Source organism: Ahaetulla prasina, chromosome 6 (genome assembly GCF_028640845.1).
Source record: "Ahaetulla prasina isolate Xishuangbanna chromosome 6, ASM2864084v1, whole genome shotgun sequence".
Classification (NCBI taxonomy): domain Eukaryota; kingdom Metazoa; phylum Chordata; class Lepidosauria; order Squamata; family Colubridae; genus Ahaetulla; species Ahaetulla prasina.
In genome coordinates, this window is record NC_080544.1 from 109,600,175 (window position 1) to 109,616,167 (window position 15,993).

The 15,993-nt window shown below is 44.3% G+C and overlaps 1 protein-coding gene across 3 annotated transcripts in view; it reads left to right on the forward strand.

The window, feature by feature from the left end:
- The window catches only part of LOC131200495 (solute carrier family 12 member 9-like), a 182,341-nt gene that overhangs the window by 10,108 nt on the left and 156,240 nt on the right, over positions 1 to 15,993 (forward strand). The gene's annotated exons all lie outside the window — the stretch shown is intronic.

A 15,993-nucleotide genomic window follows, 5' to 3' on the forward strand; every position in this document is an offset into this window, starting at 1 on the left:
TAAAGGGGCCAGGTTTGGGCTGGGGAATTCTGGAAGTGGAAGTCCACACACCTTAAAGGGGCCAGGTTTGAAATATACTGATCTATAGTAACCTTTGAACAGACCAAGTAAGTTCCTTCTATGGCAGCCCCAAAGGACCAATGATTGTCGGAATCATTAAAATCAGAGGTCCACAACCTATTCACACACGCACACACAGGCAGCCCGACTCACGCAAGTGGAGGACACGTGCACCCGCTGCTCACACATATGAAGTTGTACATGTGTACATGCATGCTCCTGCCCTTCACACAAAACTATCCCCCCTTTCACACACACACCCCACACGTCGCGTCAGGCTGCCAACTTGGGAAAGTTGGAGAATGCTGGCTTAAATGTTTCTCAAGCCACCAGAGATCTATTTTGTTCCACATTTCATGTCACGGCGAAGCGATTCTCAGAACCTCTCATCAGGAAGTTTCCCAGATGATTTCAGCCAAAATCACTGCTTCCGCTATTTTTATTTTTATTTTTATTTCATTTCATTTCACTTTCTTTCTTGCTTCACACTTCCTGACGTCCAATCCAAAGGCGGAAGTTAAAAGTGATAACAACTTTTCTGTCCCCTTTTTAAAACTTTTTAAGGATAGTGGCTTGTGGGCTTCATATCCTTGCCCCCCCCACCCTTTTTTTTTTTTCAAAAAAGGGGGTGGGCGTCTTGTGTCATAACCACCAACATCCTCTTTCCGGTAGTCCTCATGACAATAATGCAGTCCAGCATTTATTTATTTATTGTTTATTAATTAAATTTTAATTAAACATTTATGTTGCTGAATCATTTGTTCAGTGAATTTTGCCCCCTTATGACTTTTTTCGCCACATTTCTTAAGAAACCCTTCCATACTTCCACCTCTCACAATACTAGACAAGACAGTATCAACAGTAGAAACCTTCAAATTTCTGGGTTCTATCACATCGCAAGATCTCAAATGGACAGCTAACATCAAAAACATCATTAAAAAAGGACAACAAAGAATGTTCTTTCTGCGCCAACTCAGTAAGCTCAAACTGCCCAAGGAACTGCTGATCCAATTCTACAGAGGAATTATTGAGTCTGTCATTTGCACCTCTATAACTGTCTGGTTTGGTTCTGCAACCCAACAAGAAAAACACAGACTTCAGAGGATAATTAGAACTGCAGAAAAAATAATTGCTACCAACCTGCCTTCCATTGAGGACCTGTATACTGCACGAATCAAGAAGAGGGCCGTGAAAATATTTACAGACCCCTCGCATCCTGGACATAAACTGTTTCAACTCCTACCCTCAAAACGACGCTATAGAGCACTGCACACCAGAACAACTAGACACAAGAACAGTTTTTTCCCGAAGGCCATCACTCTGCTAAACAAATAATTCCATCAACACTGTCAGACTATTTACTGAATCTGCACTACTATTAATCGTTTCATAGTTCCCATCACCAATCTCCTTCCACTTATGACTGTATGACTATAACTTGTTGCTGGCAATCCTTATGATTTATATTGATATATTGACCATCAATGTTGTACCTTGATGAAGGTATCTTTTCTTTTATGTACACTGAGAGCATATGCACCAAGACAAATTCCTTGTGTGTCCAATCACACTTGGCCAATAAAAAATTCTATTCTATTCTATTCTATGAATCGCCGCCGTTGTTAAATTAGTCACACGGTTGGTTAAGTGAATCCAGCTTTCCTACAGATTTTGCTTGTCAGAAGGTCGCAAAAGGGGATCATGTGATCCCGGGACACCCTGGAACCGTCATAAATATGAGCCAGTTGCCAAGCATCCAAATGTAAATCGGGTGACCCTGGGGGTGCTGCGTCGGTCATAAGTGTGAAAAATGGTCATAAGCCCCTTTTTTGGGCTAAACTTTGCCGCCACCTTTCCAATTTCTTCCTTCTTTAGCTACACTTCTGAAAAGAGTTGCAACCTTTTGTGTACAGGTAGTCCTCGACTTACAACGGTTCATTTAGTGACCATTCAAAGTTACGACGGCACTGAAAAAAGTGACTTAGGACCCCATGATCATGTGATCAAAATTCAGATGCTTGGCGACTGGTTCATCCTTGTGGCCGTTACAAGATCATGTTGCCTTTTCTGCAACCTTCCTGTCGTGTCCCACTCCTCCTCTGACAGCCGGGTCGGGGAAGTCTGTATCAAGCGTGGCCACGAAGCTTCTGCAGCTTTGCCAAATTCCTGTCAGAGTTCTCAGGGCAGGCAGGAATCCAAGGTGTGACTTCAGCAACCGGATGAGACTTTGCCTGACTCAAGGAATGCCAGAAAGCAGATCCTTTATATAGGCCATGGGGTGTGGCTCCATGACTCAGCACTTATCCAGGCCTGCCCCTCCCTTCCTTTTGCTGACGTCGCCTCTCCATTCTCCGGAAGCGTGGATCCATCCACCCTCCAGCTGCCGGCACTTCCAGCTCGTGACTGGCTTCAGGCTCTTCATGTTCACATGCTGTGGGGGAGGGGTTTATTTGCTCAGTTTGTCCGAGCATGGTGCCAGGACTGGGGGCTGGAGGCATGCCAGGCCATTCGTCTTGCTCTGTCTGCCCGGGCATGGTGCCAGGACTGGGGGCTGAAGGCATGCCAGGCCATTCGTCTTGCTCTGTCTGTCTGGGCATGGTGCCAGGACTGGGGGCTGGAGGCATGCCAGGCCGTTCGTCTTCATTATCCGTCACTGGCTGAGGTAACAGGAGATGAGAGGGGCCCGGCTGCGGAGAGGGGGGCGGGCGAGACACAACACTTCCAATGGGGAAGCCAGATTCACTTAACAACCAGGTTACTAACTCACCAACTGCAGTGATTCACTTCACAACCGAAGCAAGAAAGGTCGTAAAAGGAAGCAAAACTCACTTAGCAAATGTCTCGCTTAAGCATAAAAATTTGGGGCTCAATTGTGGTCGTAAGTCGAGAACTATTTGTGTTATTTTTATTTTTTTGCAAACAGAAAAAAAAAAAGCATGCGGCTAGCAAAAAAATAAAAAAATCCAGAGTGAGTCATTTGGATTTTTCATTTGCTTTCTGGGAAACACCATTGTTTTCGTTACCACGAAACCAATCCAAGGTTTTCTTGTTTATCTGTTGCAAAAGTGGAGTTTTTTTTCCTGATTATTAGCCTTGAGGTTGGGGCAGGCCCCGTCTCCTGATCCAGTCAGTCACTCTCTGGTAGTGTGGATGGAAGGGCCTCGATGAGTCTTTCTGCATGATCAGCGGCTGTCTGAAACTTATTTGGCCTTGCAAATTAGGGATTAGGCCTGGTTAATGAGTGGAGGGGAGACCACCAAGTGATCCCTGACCTACATAGGGCTAGATTGGGAAGTCAAAACGCGTCAAGTCCAGAGAACCAGCTTGGGTGACTTTTGGTACAATGTTGTCTCTCACCCAAGAGGGATCTCGGAGTCCTAGAGGATAACCATTTAGATATGAACCAGCCGTGTGCAGCAGCTGCCAAAAAAGCCAACACAGTTCTGGGCTCCATAAAACAGAGGGATAGAATCAAGATCACGTGAAGTGTTAATACCACTTTATAAGGCCTTGGGACCCAGTTGCAATGTATGGCTGTGAAGGTTGGACCATAAGAAAGGCTGAGCGCCAAAGAATTGAGGCCTTTGAACTCTGGTGCTGGAAAAGACTCCTGCGAGTCCTGCAAGGCGATCCAACCGGTCAGTCCTAGAGATCAACCCTGACTGCTCTTTAGAAGTCAGATCCTGAAGATGAAACTGAAATACTTTGGCCACCTAATGAGAAAGAAGGACTTCTCCAGTGAGTCCTGGGGAAAGATTGAGGGCAAAAGAAGAAGGAGACGACAGAGAACAAGGTGGCTCGATGGAGTCACTGAAGCAGTAGGCATGAGTTTAAATGGACTCCAGAGGATGGTAGAGGACAGGAAGGCCTGGAGGAACGTTGTCGATGGGGTCGCGATGGGTCGGACACGACTTCGCAACTAACAACAACAACAACAACAACAAGGCCTTGGGAAGGCCACACTTGGAATATTGCATCCAGTTTTGGTCGCCACGATGTAAAAAAAGATGCTGAGACTCTAGAAAGAGTGCAGAGAAGAGCAACAAAGATGATTAGGGGACTGGAGGATAAAACATATGAAGAACGGTTGCAGGAACTGGGTATGTCTAGTTTAACAAAAAGAAGGACTAGGGGAGACATGATAGCTGTGTTCCAATATCTCAGGGGCTGCCACAAAGAAGAGGGAGTCGGGCTGTTCTCCAAAGCACCTGAGGGTAGAACAAGAAGCAATGGGTGGAAACTGATCAAGGAGAGAAGCAACTTAGAACTAAGGAGAAATTTCCTGACAGTCAGAACAATTAATCAGTGGAACGACTTATCTGCAGAAGTTGTGAATGCTCCAACACTGGAAATTTTTAAGAAAATGTTGGACAACCATTTGTCTGAGATGGTGTAGAGTTTCCTGCCTGGGCAGGGGGTTGGATTAGAAGGCCTCCAAGGTCCCTTCCAACTTTGTTGTTGTTGTTGTTGTTGTTGTTGTTGTTGTTGTTGTTGTTGTTGTTGTTGTTATTATTATTATTATTATTATTATTATTATTACCCTGGCCTAACCTCATAGGGTTGTCGCGAAGCTAAAATAAGACGTGACCCCCTGACCTTAACCGTATCCTTACAGAAAGGTGGAATAGAAAAGTGAAAAATATATGACTCATAAACAACTGAGCTGGCACAGCTGAGTGCCAAAAGATTAAACTAAAGCAGGATGCGCCCAATTCGAATTTTTCTTTATGCCTGGAACAAAAAAGCAACCTCGTGTAATTTGACCGGGTAAAAGCTTGCAGCAAGCTTGAAAGGGGAGAAAATTCAGAAATTGCCAGCTATAAAACCCATTTGACTGATCAGATCATCTTCCGTTTCCTGCCATTCCTTGCCCAGGCTCTCAGTCTCAATAGAAATCTTCACTTTCTTTCTTTCTTTCTTTCTTTCTTTCTTTCTTTCTTTCTTTCTTTCTTTCTTTCTTTCTTTCTTTATTTATTTATTTATTTATTTGATTTTTATACCGCCCTTCTCCCGAAGGACTCAGGGCAGTGTACAGGCAAAAATAAAACAGATAATACAATATACAATTTAAAAAACAGATTAAAAAACTTATTTTAAAATTAGCCTGATAGGTTAAAATATACTAGACTAAAAAACCCCATTTAAAATTAATTAATAAAAATTTAAAATTAATAAAATTCAATTCAAGCCAGCCCCGCGCGAATAAAAAGATGTGTCTTCAGTTCGCGACGAAAAGTCCGAAGGTCAGGTATTTGGCGTAAACCCGGGGGAAGCTCGTTCCAGAGTGTGGGAGCCCCCACAGAGAAGGCCCTTCCCCTGGGGGCCGCCAGCCGACATTGTTTGGTGGACGGCACCCTGAGAAGTCCCTCTCTGTGTGAGCGTACGGGTCGGTGGGAGGCATGTGGTAACAGCAGGCGGTCCCGTAAGTACCCAGGCCCTACTTTAAAATTCAGTTGATTGGTAACTTGAAAAGATATGGACTTCGATTCCCAGAATTCTAGCTGGGGAATTCTGGGAATTGAAGTCCACACCTCTTCAAGTCGCCAATATTGAGAAACGCTGGATTAAAGAAATTTGGGCAGTTCATAATTTATTCATAAATAAGTAATTTATCGTACGAATTCATAATAAGTAATTTATTTTACTGATTTATTTTATTTATTATTTTTATTATATTTATGTGCCATCAATGAGAATATATCTGCCGAACAAAACTCCACATTGGCGACAGGGAAGGGCATCCGGCCATGAAAATATTCTGCTAGCTCCATGCAGTGGCCCAGACTCCACCCCACAAGGGATTATGGAGTCGTTAAATAAGGATGATGGTTATATTTATGTGCCATCCATGTGGTCTAGATCAGTGGTCTCCAACCTTAGCAACTTTAAGCCTGGAGGACTTCAACTCCCAGAATTCCCCAGCCAGCAAAGCTGGCTGGGCAATTCTGGGAGTTGGAGTCCTCCAAGCTTAAAGTTGCCAATGTTGGAGACCCCTGGTCTAGATAATACTTTATACAGATAGTCCTCAGCTTACGATGCACAATTGAGTTCAGAATCTCTGTTGCTAAGCGAGACAGGTGAGTTTTGCCCCGTTTTACGACCTTCCTTGCCGCCGCCGTTAAGCGAATCCCGGCAGTTGTTAAGTTAGTAACCCGGTTGTTAAAGTGAATCCAACTTCCCCGTTGACTTTGCTTGTCAGAAAGTGGATCCCAGGACCCGGGGAACACTGCAACCATCGTAAATAGGAGTCAGTTGCCAATTCAGATGTCTGAATTTTGATCACGTGACCACGGGGAAGGGCACAGCCGTGAAACACGGTCCTTAAGTCACTCTGTTTTCCAGCGACGCCGAACAGTCACTAAAGGAACCGTTGCAAGTTGCGACGCTAAATGAGGCGGCATTTCAACCCAGGATGAAACGTTGAAGAAATGGTTGAGAATCCCAAAGGTGGTTTTTTTTTTCTTCAAGAGGCAACTGGACTTTCTGGGTTTTTTTTTTCTTCGAAGACGTTTCGCTTCTCATCCAAGGAGCTTTTTCAGCTCTGACTGGATGGTGGGGAATGGAAGGATTATCTTGTCAGAGCTGAAGAAGCTTCTTGGATGAGAAGCGAAATCAGCGGTGGATTTCACATTTTGTTACCACCGGTTCACCGCATGCATGTTTGCTTTGCACGTGCGCCCAGTTCACACACGTGCCTGCCTTCTGCACATGCGCCCGGCCTTCTGCACATGTGCTTTGCTCATGCATGCACCTTTTGCATATGCGCCCGGCCTCAAAAACGTGTCTAAAAAGGACGGCATAGAGCTGGGGACGGCCCACTCACCCGCAATTTCCACTACCAGTTCGCCTGAGCTAGTCCAAACCGGCTGAATTACCATCTCTGGGGCCTCTGTGGCTCAGACTGCTAATGCAGTCTGTTATTAACAGCAGCTGCCTGCAATTACTGCAGGTTCAAGCCCCACCAGGCCCAAGGTTGACTCAGCCTTCCATCCTTTATAAGGTAGGTAAAACGAGGACCCAGATTGTTGGGGGCAATAAAAGTTGACTTTGTATATAAATATACAAATAGAGTGAAGACTATTGCTAACATAGTGTAAGCCGCCCTGAGTCTTCGGAGAACGGCGGGATATAAATGCAAATTAAAAAAAAAAATCTCTGAGCGAAACGTCTTCAAAAGAAAAAAACCAGAAAGTCCAGTTGCCTCCTGAAAAAGCACCTTTGGAACAACCATGACCTGCGTGACTGAGAATCTCTACAGAAATGGTTGAGAATTGGGAGGGAGGAGATGGGGGATGGGGGATACACCTGAGTGGGTGGAGGGTGTTGTGACCCAGGCCCAAGTAGGTAGTAGGAAACTCAGTCCGTGAAAAAACAAACAAACTTTATTTGAACAGCTGAGAATTACTTCATTCCCAGCGTCGTTCAACTAAATTAAAACAAATTCCTCCCAACACAAATTCCTCAGTCCTATCGCAAACCTTGGTCCAATTAGGCAAACTGCCAAAGGCCTTTCTTGGCAAATGTTCAGAAGTCACAAAAATAAATGCAAGACGTAGACAAAGCAGAAGATGAAGCAGAAGACGAAGCTACCAATGTTGTTTTCCAGCAAAGCCCAAACGCCATTGCTGGTCTGTTTTAAGCCTTATGAAAGGGGCCAATCATTTCTTGGCCTTACTCCTGAGTTGTCCTTTTTGTTTGAGCTGCTCTTGCCTTCTGGCAGGCTCTTCTCATGTGTGCATTAGGAACAGGCTCCTCCTGTTCCTCTGCCTCACTAGTACCAGCCTCTGGAGGCTCTGGAGTCTGCACCTCACTTCCCGATGGCCCTGGCCTCACCTCAGCCTCATCGCTGTCCGACTCCGTTGCCAGCTCCGCAGGCTGCTGGCGGACCACAACAGAGGGATTCTGAAGGGTCTTCACACAGATTAGTCCCGTGTTTGATTCTGGCACATAACCCAGGATGCAGAAGAAGCTTCCCGGATAACTTTGGCCCAGCTGCCTGCCTTCAACTAACTCGTCCCATCGGCTGTATTCACACATTACGTTGACCCAGGTTAGGTAAAGAGAGGATTCGTTCTACCTTGGGCTGCAAAGATTGATGTCACGCTGGCACTCTTGGTGTTGTGTTTTCAAAGAATCACTACTCCTGAGAGGAATAATTTGGGAAACTCCAAAATTCTGTTCACACAATATATTTAATTAGATTGAGACTTGTGAATACAGCCGCTTTGCTGGAAATATGGTGTTTTTTTGTGTGAAACCTCGGAGGAGGAAAGCTAGACAAGTCTATTTTAATAAAAAGCAAAAAAAAAAACACCAAAAACACCAACACCCTCAAAAAACCGAGGCCTCTGGTAGCACCTTTTTCCAATTAACACATTTTATTCAAGGACAGAAACTTACAGTACGCTTGTAGAATCGTAGTATCGTATTTTTTAGCTGGCATGTAAGTGTCAACTTTGCTTCTAACACGTTGTGAAAACTGTTGCTCTTTGGTTAATTTATAGTTCCAAGTGTTGGAGAAACCCAGAAAAATGCATTAATTCAGTAAAACAGGTTCAGGATTATGTGATCTGAATGCAATCACTCTGTTGTGCCAAGAATGCAGCGGGAATTACCTTCCGATAAGCAGCCCTAGGAGACGCGGTGGCTAAGACGCTGAGCTGGTCGATCGAAAGGTCGGCAGTTCAGCGGTTCGAATCCCTAGTGCTGCCGTGTAACAGGGTGAGCTCCCGTGACTTGTCCCAGCTTCTGCCAACCTAGCACTTCAAAAGCAAGTAAAAAAAAATGCAAGTAGAAAAATAGGGACCACCTTTGGTGGGAAGGGAACAGCGTTCCGTGCACCTTTGGTGTTGGATCATGCCGGCCACATGACCACGGAGACGTCTTCGGACCGCGCCGGCTCTTCGGCTTTGAAATGGAGATGAGCACTGCCCCCTAGAGTCGGGAACGACTAGCACATATGTTTGAGGGGAACCTTTACCTTAAACAGCCCTAAGGCTGAACAGAATGGCCTAATGATGTGTAATTAATTTATTTACAGCAGGGGTAGTCAACCTTTTTATACCTACCGCCCACTTTGTTAGTAGTAAAATTTTCTAACCGCCCACTGGTTCCACAGTAATGCGCCGTGTATCATTGTCTGCGCATGCCTCTCGTGCATTGTGGATCGGGTTTTGGGGGGCCCTGGCTACCAGCTCTGCTTGTCTGTTACAGCTGGGTGGTGTGGGGGGAGATGCGCGAGCTATTCTGGGACAAAGCTCTTTTGTTTGCGGTCGCACTATAGCGCCATTTAGTTTCACTTACATGACGTGAACTAAACTTATGCGCGGGCGATACAAATAGTATATTTTCAGAAATTGAAAATTGTCACGGGGAATTTTATGAAAACCTAATGAAAATGTTTTTAAATAATGCTATGAATTTTTTTAAAAAAGTGAATTAAATTAAAAAAAAGGAAAGTGCTTCAGTATCGGACAAAACCCCTACTGCCCACCATGAAAGCTAGAACGGCCACTAGTGGGTGGTAGGGACCAGGTTGTCTACTACTAATTTACAGCATATATAGATATATAGATATGTATTCTGAGGTTTTCGCGGGTGTTTGTATGTAGGTCTTTGGTTATTCGGGTTTTCGCCCGCGTAAAATTGGAAGTGTCTTGGCGACGTTTCGACGAAGTCTCATTCGTCATCTTCAGGCTTCAGCTTCGTGCTGAAGTTGTTGTGCTGAAGTGTTGAAGCATGAAGCTGAAGCCTGAAGATGACGAATGAGACTTCGTCGAAACGTCGCCAAGACACTTCCAATTTTACGCAGGAGAAAACCCGAACAACCAAAGACCTATATATATATATATATGTTTTCTGAGGTTTTCACGGGTGTTTGTATATAGGTCTTTGGTTGTTGGGTTTTCTCCGTGTAAAATTGGAAGTGTCTTGGCGACGTTGACGAAGTCTCATTCGTCATCTTCAGGCTTCAGCCGTGCTGAAGTTGTTGTGCTGAAGTGTTGAAGCATGAAGCTGAAGCCTGAAGATGACGAATGAGACTTCGTCAAACGCCGCCAAGACACTTCCAATTTTACGCGGAGAAACCCGAATAACTAAAGACCTATATATATATATATATATATATATATATATATATATATATATATATATATATTAGACATAAAGACTACCGGCATGGCTTATCGATATAGATCCATGATGGCGGACCTATGGCGCGCGTGCCATCACTCCAGTTCAGCTCCGCCGTGCATGTAGGTGCACCTTCCATTGGCCAGCTGGTCTTTGAGTTTCTGCTGCACATGTGCACGCATTGCATTTTAGGGGTTTGTGCACATTTTGAACAGTCGGTCTGGAAAAGGTTAGCCATCAGTGATATAGATTCAGAGAAGGTTCAACAGAAGAGAAAAAAGGAGGAGGAAAATAATATGCTTTTAATTTTCTGATGCCGGTGAGGAATTCCAAGAGAGCTCTAGAACAGGGATCTCCAACCTTGGCAAGTTTAAGACTTGTGGACTTCAACTCCCAGAATTCCTTGTGTGCTGGCTGAGGAATTCTGGGAGTTGAAGTCCCCAAGTCGTAAATAGATAGAATAGAATAGAATAGAATAGAATAGAATAGAATAGAATAGAATAGAATAGAATAGAATTTTTATTGGCCAAGTGTGATTGGACACACAAGGAATTTGTCTTGGTGCATATGCTCTCAGTGTACATAAAAGAAAAGATACGTTCATCAAGGTACAACATTTACAACACAATTGATGGTCAATATATCAATATAAATCATAAGGATTGCCAGCAACAAGTTATAGTCATACAGTCATAAGTGGAAAGAGATTGGTGATGGGAACTATGAGAAGATTAATAGTAGTGCAGATTCAGTAAATAGTTTGACAGTGTTGAGGGAATTATTTGTTTAGCAGAGTGATGGCCTTCGGGGAAAAACTGTCCTTGTGTCTAGTTGTTCTGGTGTGCAGTGCTCTATAGCGTCGTTTTGAGGGTAGGAGTTGAAACAGTTGATGTCCAGGATGCGAGGGGTCTGTAAATATTTTCACGGCCCTCTTCTTGATTCGTGCAGTATACAGGTCCTCAATGGAAGGCAAGTTGGTAGCAATTATTTTTTCTGCAGTTCTAATTATCCTCTGAAGTCTGTGTTTTTCTTGTTGGGTTGCAGAACCGAACCAGACAGTTATAGAGGTGCAAATAAACATGCCAAGGTTGGAGACCCCTGCACTAGAAGGTGCTAAATTAAGAGCTCAGTTCTTTGAATTCTCAGAAACACTCGGTCTTGTGCATTTTGGGAGTGTGACAAAGAAGCAAGTGCAAAAACTTCTACAGAAGGCCAATTCCAGCTTAGGAGCGTTCTGCACAGCTGGGTAACTTAGCGAGGGAGGCTCCCCGGTTACTCTCAAGCGATTGGGGTGGAGTAACCGAGGAGTAAAGTTCACTCACAGGTGAGCTCCGTTTTGGCTGTGCCTTCCTCCTCTTAATCACATCCTGGTAGGCGGGAGCCGGTATAGGTAGTCCTCGAGTTAGGACGGCAAGCGAGCACAGAATTTCCGTTCCTAAAAAAAGACGGCTGTTAAGCGACTCACCGCCGTTGTTGAGTTAGCAACGCGGTGGTGAATCTGGCGTCCCCATTGACTTTGCTCGTCAGAAAGTCGCAAAAAATCGATCACGTGACTCCTGGTGCACTGCAACCGGCGTTAAGTACACGCCGGTTGCCAAAAGGCCTGAATTTGGATCAGCTGACCATGGAGGTGCCGCAACAGTCATTAAGTGTGAAAAATGGTCCTGAGCCACTTTTTTTCAGTAGCGTCGTCACTTTTAGTCACTAAATGAATTGTTATAAATCGAGGACTGTCTGTATAAAGATAGACCAGCTGCGATGCCTATTCCTGCAGCAGGATTTGGACAAAAGGGGTGGGTGGGTCTTTTTAAAGCGAAATCTCTCAGTTTTGCTTCTGTGGACGACACCCCAAGATTCAGGTTGGTTGTGTTGGATGAAAGATCCACTTGGTTCAGTTCCAAGCCGGGAGAAAGACACTGAAAGCATGGAGGCTAATTGGAGAGATGGTTGAAGCAGAACCACATGGGTGTTGTGCCTCGCCCGCCCTCCTCTCCTCAGCCGGGCCCCACCCATCTCCTGCTATCTGAGCCAGAGTCTGATAATGAAGAGGAATGGCCTGGCATGCCTCCAGCCCCCAGCCCTGGCACCATGCCCGGACAGACTGAGCAAACAAACCTCCCTACAGTGTGTGAGCATGAAGCCAGCCACAAGCTAGAATTGCCGGCAGCTGAGCAGGAGGACGAAAAGACACAGTGGACAGATCCCCGCTTCCGGAGAATGGAGAGGGGACGTCAGCAAAAGGAAGGGAGGGGCAGGCCTGGATAAGTGCTGAGTCATGGAGCCACACCCCATGGCCTATATAAAGGATCTGCTTTTTGGCATTCCTTGAGTCAGGCAAAGTCTCATCTGGTTGCTGAAGTCACACCTTGGATTCCTGCCTGCCCTGAGAACTCTGACAGGAATTTGGGCAAAGCTGCAGAGGCTTCATGGCCACGCTTGATACAGACTTCCCAGACCCAGCCGTCAGAGGAGGAGTGGGACACGACAATGGGTTTGAGGTAGTGGTGAAATGTAAAAATTGTTACTACCAGTTCTGTGGGCGTGGCTTGGTGGGGGAGTAATGTGACTGAGTGGGCGTGGCCAACTTTTATTTTTTTTAACTTTTAAAAGCATTTTTTCTACAACCTCTTCGGCCGAAGAGGTTGTAAAAAATGCTTTTAAAAGCCTCTGATGATCAGGCAACTCAGCTGGGATCGCCAGAGGAGCCTTTTAAAAGCATTTTTTACACCTTCTTGAGCCGAAGAGGTTGCAGAAAAAATGCTTTTAAAAGCCTCTGACGATCCCAGCTGAGCTGTGCAATCATCAGAGGCTTTTTTAAAAAACTTTTAGAAGCATTTTTTCGGCCAAAGAAAAAATGCTTTTAAAAGTAAAAAACAAAAAAACAAAACAAAAAAAAAACCTCTGATGATCGCGCAGCTCAGCTGGGCATGGGGCGGGGGGGGCAGGGATTTTTGTTACCGGTTCTCCGAATCACCCACCGCCATTGCTATCGGATCGGGCGATCCGATCTGAACCGGGAGCATTTTATCCCTGGTTTGAGGTCCTGGGCAGCTGACCACGTGGAGTTGAGAGTGGAGGGGAAAGTTATACCTTTTGGGGGCTTTGTATTTGAGCTTCCTGTTCCTGTGCCAGATCATGTATTCTGTTGGCTGCTGTCAGATTCCTATGGGGTCATATAGGGGTCATAGCTGGCTCTATAGGCAAAGTACAAATCCTGGGTGTTTGTCTGAGCTAAGTTTGGTTGACATTTGGGCTGCTGATGCAATGAAGGGGCTTGTTGGGCAATTCCTACTGTGGCTGAGGGCCAACCCTACCTTTGTTCAGACCTCGCTGCAGGGAATTTGCTTATGAATAGAGCTATCTATCTCTTTATCTCTTAAGTGCTGACATCTGTTGAGGGCTATTAAGGAAGGTGGCTATTAAGCATGAGTCTGCTTCCTGCCTCTAAAAAAACCCCCCATGTTTCTCCATTTCTCATCCGGGGAAATATAATATTCTACCTTTTTAAATATTTCCAAAAATATTTCATTTTTCCAGAAGAGGAGTGGGTGCTAACTTTCTACAGTTGGCTTGCCTCTCTTTTGCGCGTCCCAATGCCCTCTAATCCGGCTGAATCCAGTAATTATTCGAAGCGGTTCAGTTCCTGCAGCTTTACGTTCCTTTTGCCTCAGGATGGTCATCTGCCTCCACCACTAAAAAATTTCCCCTAAAAAATTCTGATTTTCTGGTGCCAGATCATACCCCGAGGCAGTTGGAAGAATCCCACTTGGGCTGTTCCCTTTCCTGTGAATGCAGAGGCTGAAAAAGTCTCCGAACTTGTGCATTGGAGAAATGGGAGACAGGAAGGAAGAAGAAAGAAATGGATATTTAGCACAACAACATCTAATTTATTTAATAATAACAACAACAACGACAACAACAACAACAGAGTTGGACAACAACAACAACAACAGAGTTGGAAGGGACCTTGGAGGTCTTCTAGTCCAACCCCTTGCCGAGGCAGGAAATGCTACACCATTTCAGACAAATGGCTATCCAACATTTTCTTAAAAATTTCCAGTGTTGGAGCATTCACAACTTCTGCAGGCAAGTTGTTCCACTGATTAATTGTTCTCACTGTCAGGAAATTTCTCCTTAGTTCTAAGTTGCTTCTCTCCTTGATCAGTTTCCACCCATTGCTTCTTGTTCTACCCTCAGGTGCTTTGGAGAACAGCCCGACTCCCTCTTCTTTGTGGCAGCCCCTGAGATATTGGAACATAGCTATCATGTCTCCCTTAGTTTTTCTTTTCATTAAACTAAACACACCCAGTTCCTGCAACCGTTCTTCATGTTTTAGTCTCCAGTCCCCTAATTATCTTGATTAATTGATAATTGATTATCTTGTACCTTGATGAACGTATCTTTTCTTTTATGTACACTGAGAGCATATACACCAAGACAAATTCCTTGTGTGTCCAATCACACTTGGCCAATAAAAATTCTATTCTATTCTATCTTCGTCGCTCTTCTCTGCACTCTTTCTAGAGTCTCAACATCTTTTTTACATCGTGGCGACCAAAACTGGATGCAATATTCCAAGTGTGGCCTGTAGCATTATAAAGTGGCACAACACTTCACGTGATCTTGATTCTATCCCTCTGTTTATGGAGCCCAGAACTGTGTTGGCTTTTTTAGCAGCTGCTGCACACGGCTGACTCATATCTAAATGGTTGTCCACTAGGACTCCAAGATCCTTCTCTAATTTATATGAACATCATGCACTCCTGTGCTGGTTGTTATGACCCACATCAGAAACAATCAACAATCTGAATTTTAAAAAAAAACAAACTTTAAAAAAATAATAACTACCTGGACAGAAAATCCTCTCCTAATGACTGGCACAGATGTGCGAGGGGAACCTTTACCTTTTTACTATAATGGAAAGAAGGACTAGGGGCGACATGATAGTAATTTTCCAATATTTGACAGGCAGCCACAAAGAAGAGGGTGTTGAGTTTCAACCCCTTCTCCGAAGCACCCGAAGGCAAGACAAGAAACAATACATATAGGAAAAAAGAACCCAAAAACTAAGTACATACTAGATGGACATTACCTTACAGATGACCCCCATCCCGTTAAAGACCTTGGAGTTTTCATGTCAAATGATCTAAGTGCCAAAGACCACTGCAAATACATAGCAAAAAAAGCTCTAAGAGTTGTAAACCTAATCTTGCGTAGCTTCTTTTCCAAAAACACTACACTACTAACCAGAGCATATAAAACATTTGCTAGACCAATTCTAGAATACAGCTCGCCTGTTTGGAACCCTCACCACATCTCTGACATCAATACAATTGAACGTGTCCAGAAATATTTTACAAGAAGAGTTCTCCATTCCTCTGAAAACAACAAAATACCTTATCCCACCAGACTTGAAATCCTAGGCTTAGAAAACTTGGAACTCCGTCGCCTTCGACAAGACCTAAGTTTAACTCACAGAATCATCTATTGTAATGTCCTTCCTGTTAAAGACTACTTCAGCTTTAATTGCAATAATACTAGAGCAACCAATAGATTTAAACTTAATGTCAACCGCTTTAATCTAGATTGCAGAAAATATGACTTCTGTAACAGAATCATCAGTGCTTGGAATACTTTACCTGACTCTGTGGTCTCTTCCCATAATCCTAAAAGCTTTAACCAAAAACTTTCTACTATTGACCTCACCCCATTCCTAAGAGGACCATAAGGGGCGTGCATAAGCGCACAAACGTGCCTACCGTTCCTGTCCTATTGTTTTTCTTTTCTTCTTCCTATATACAT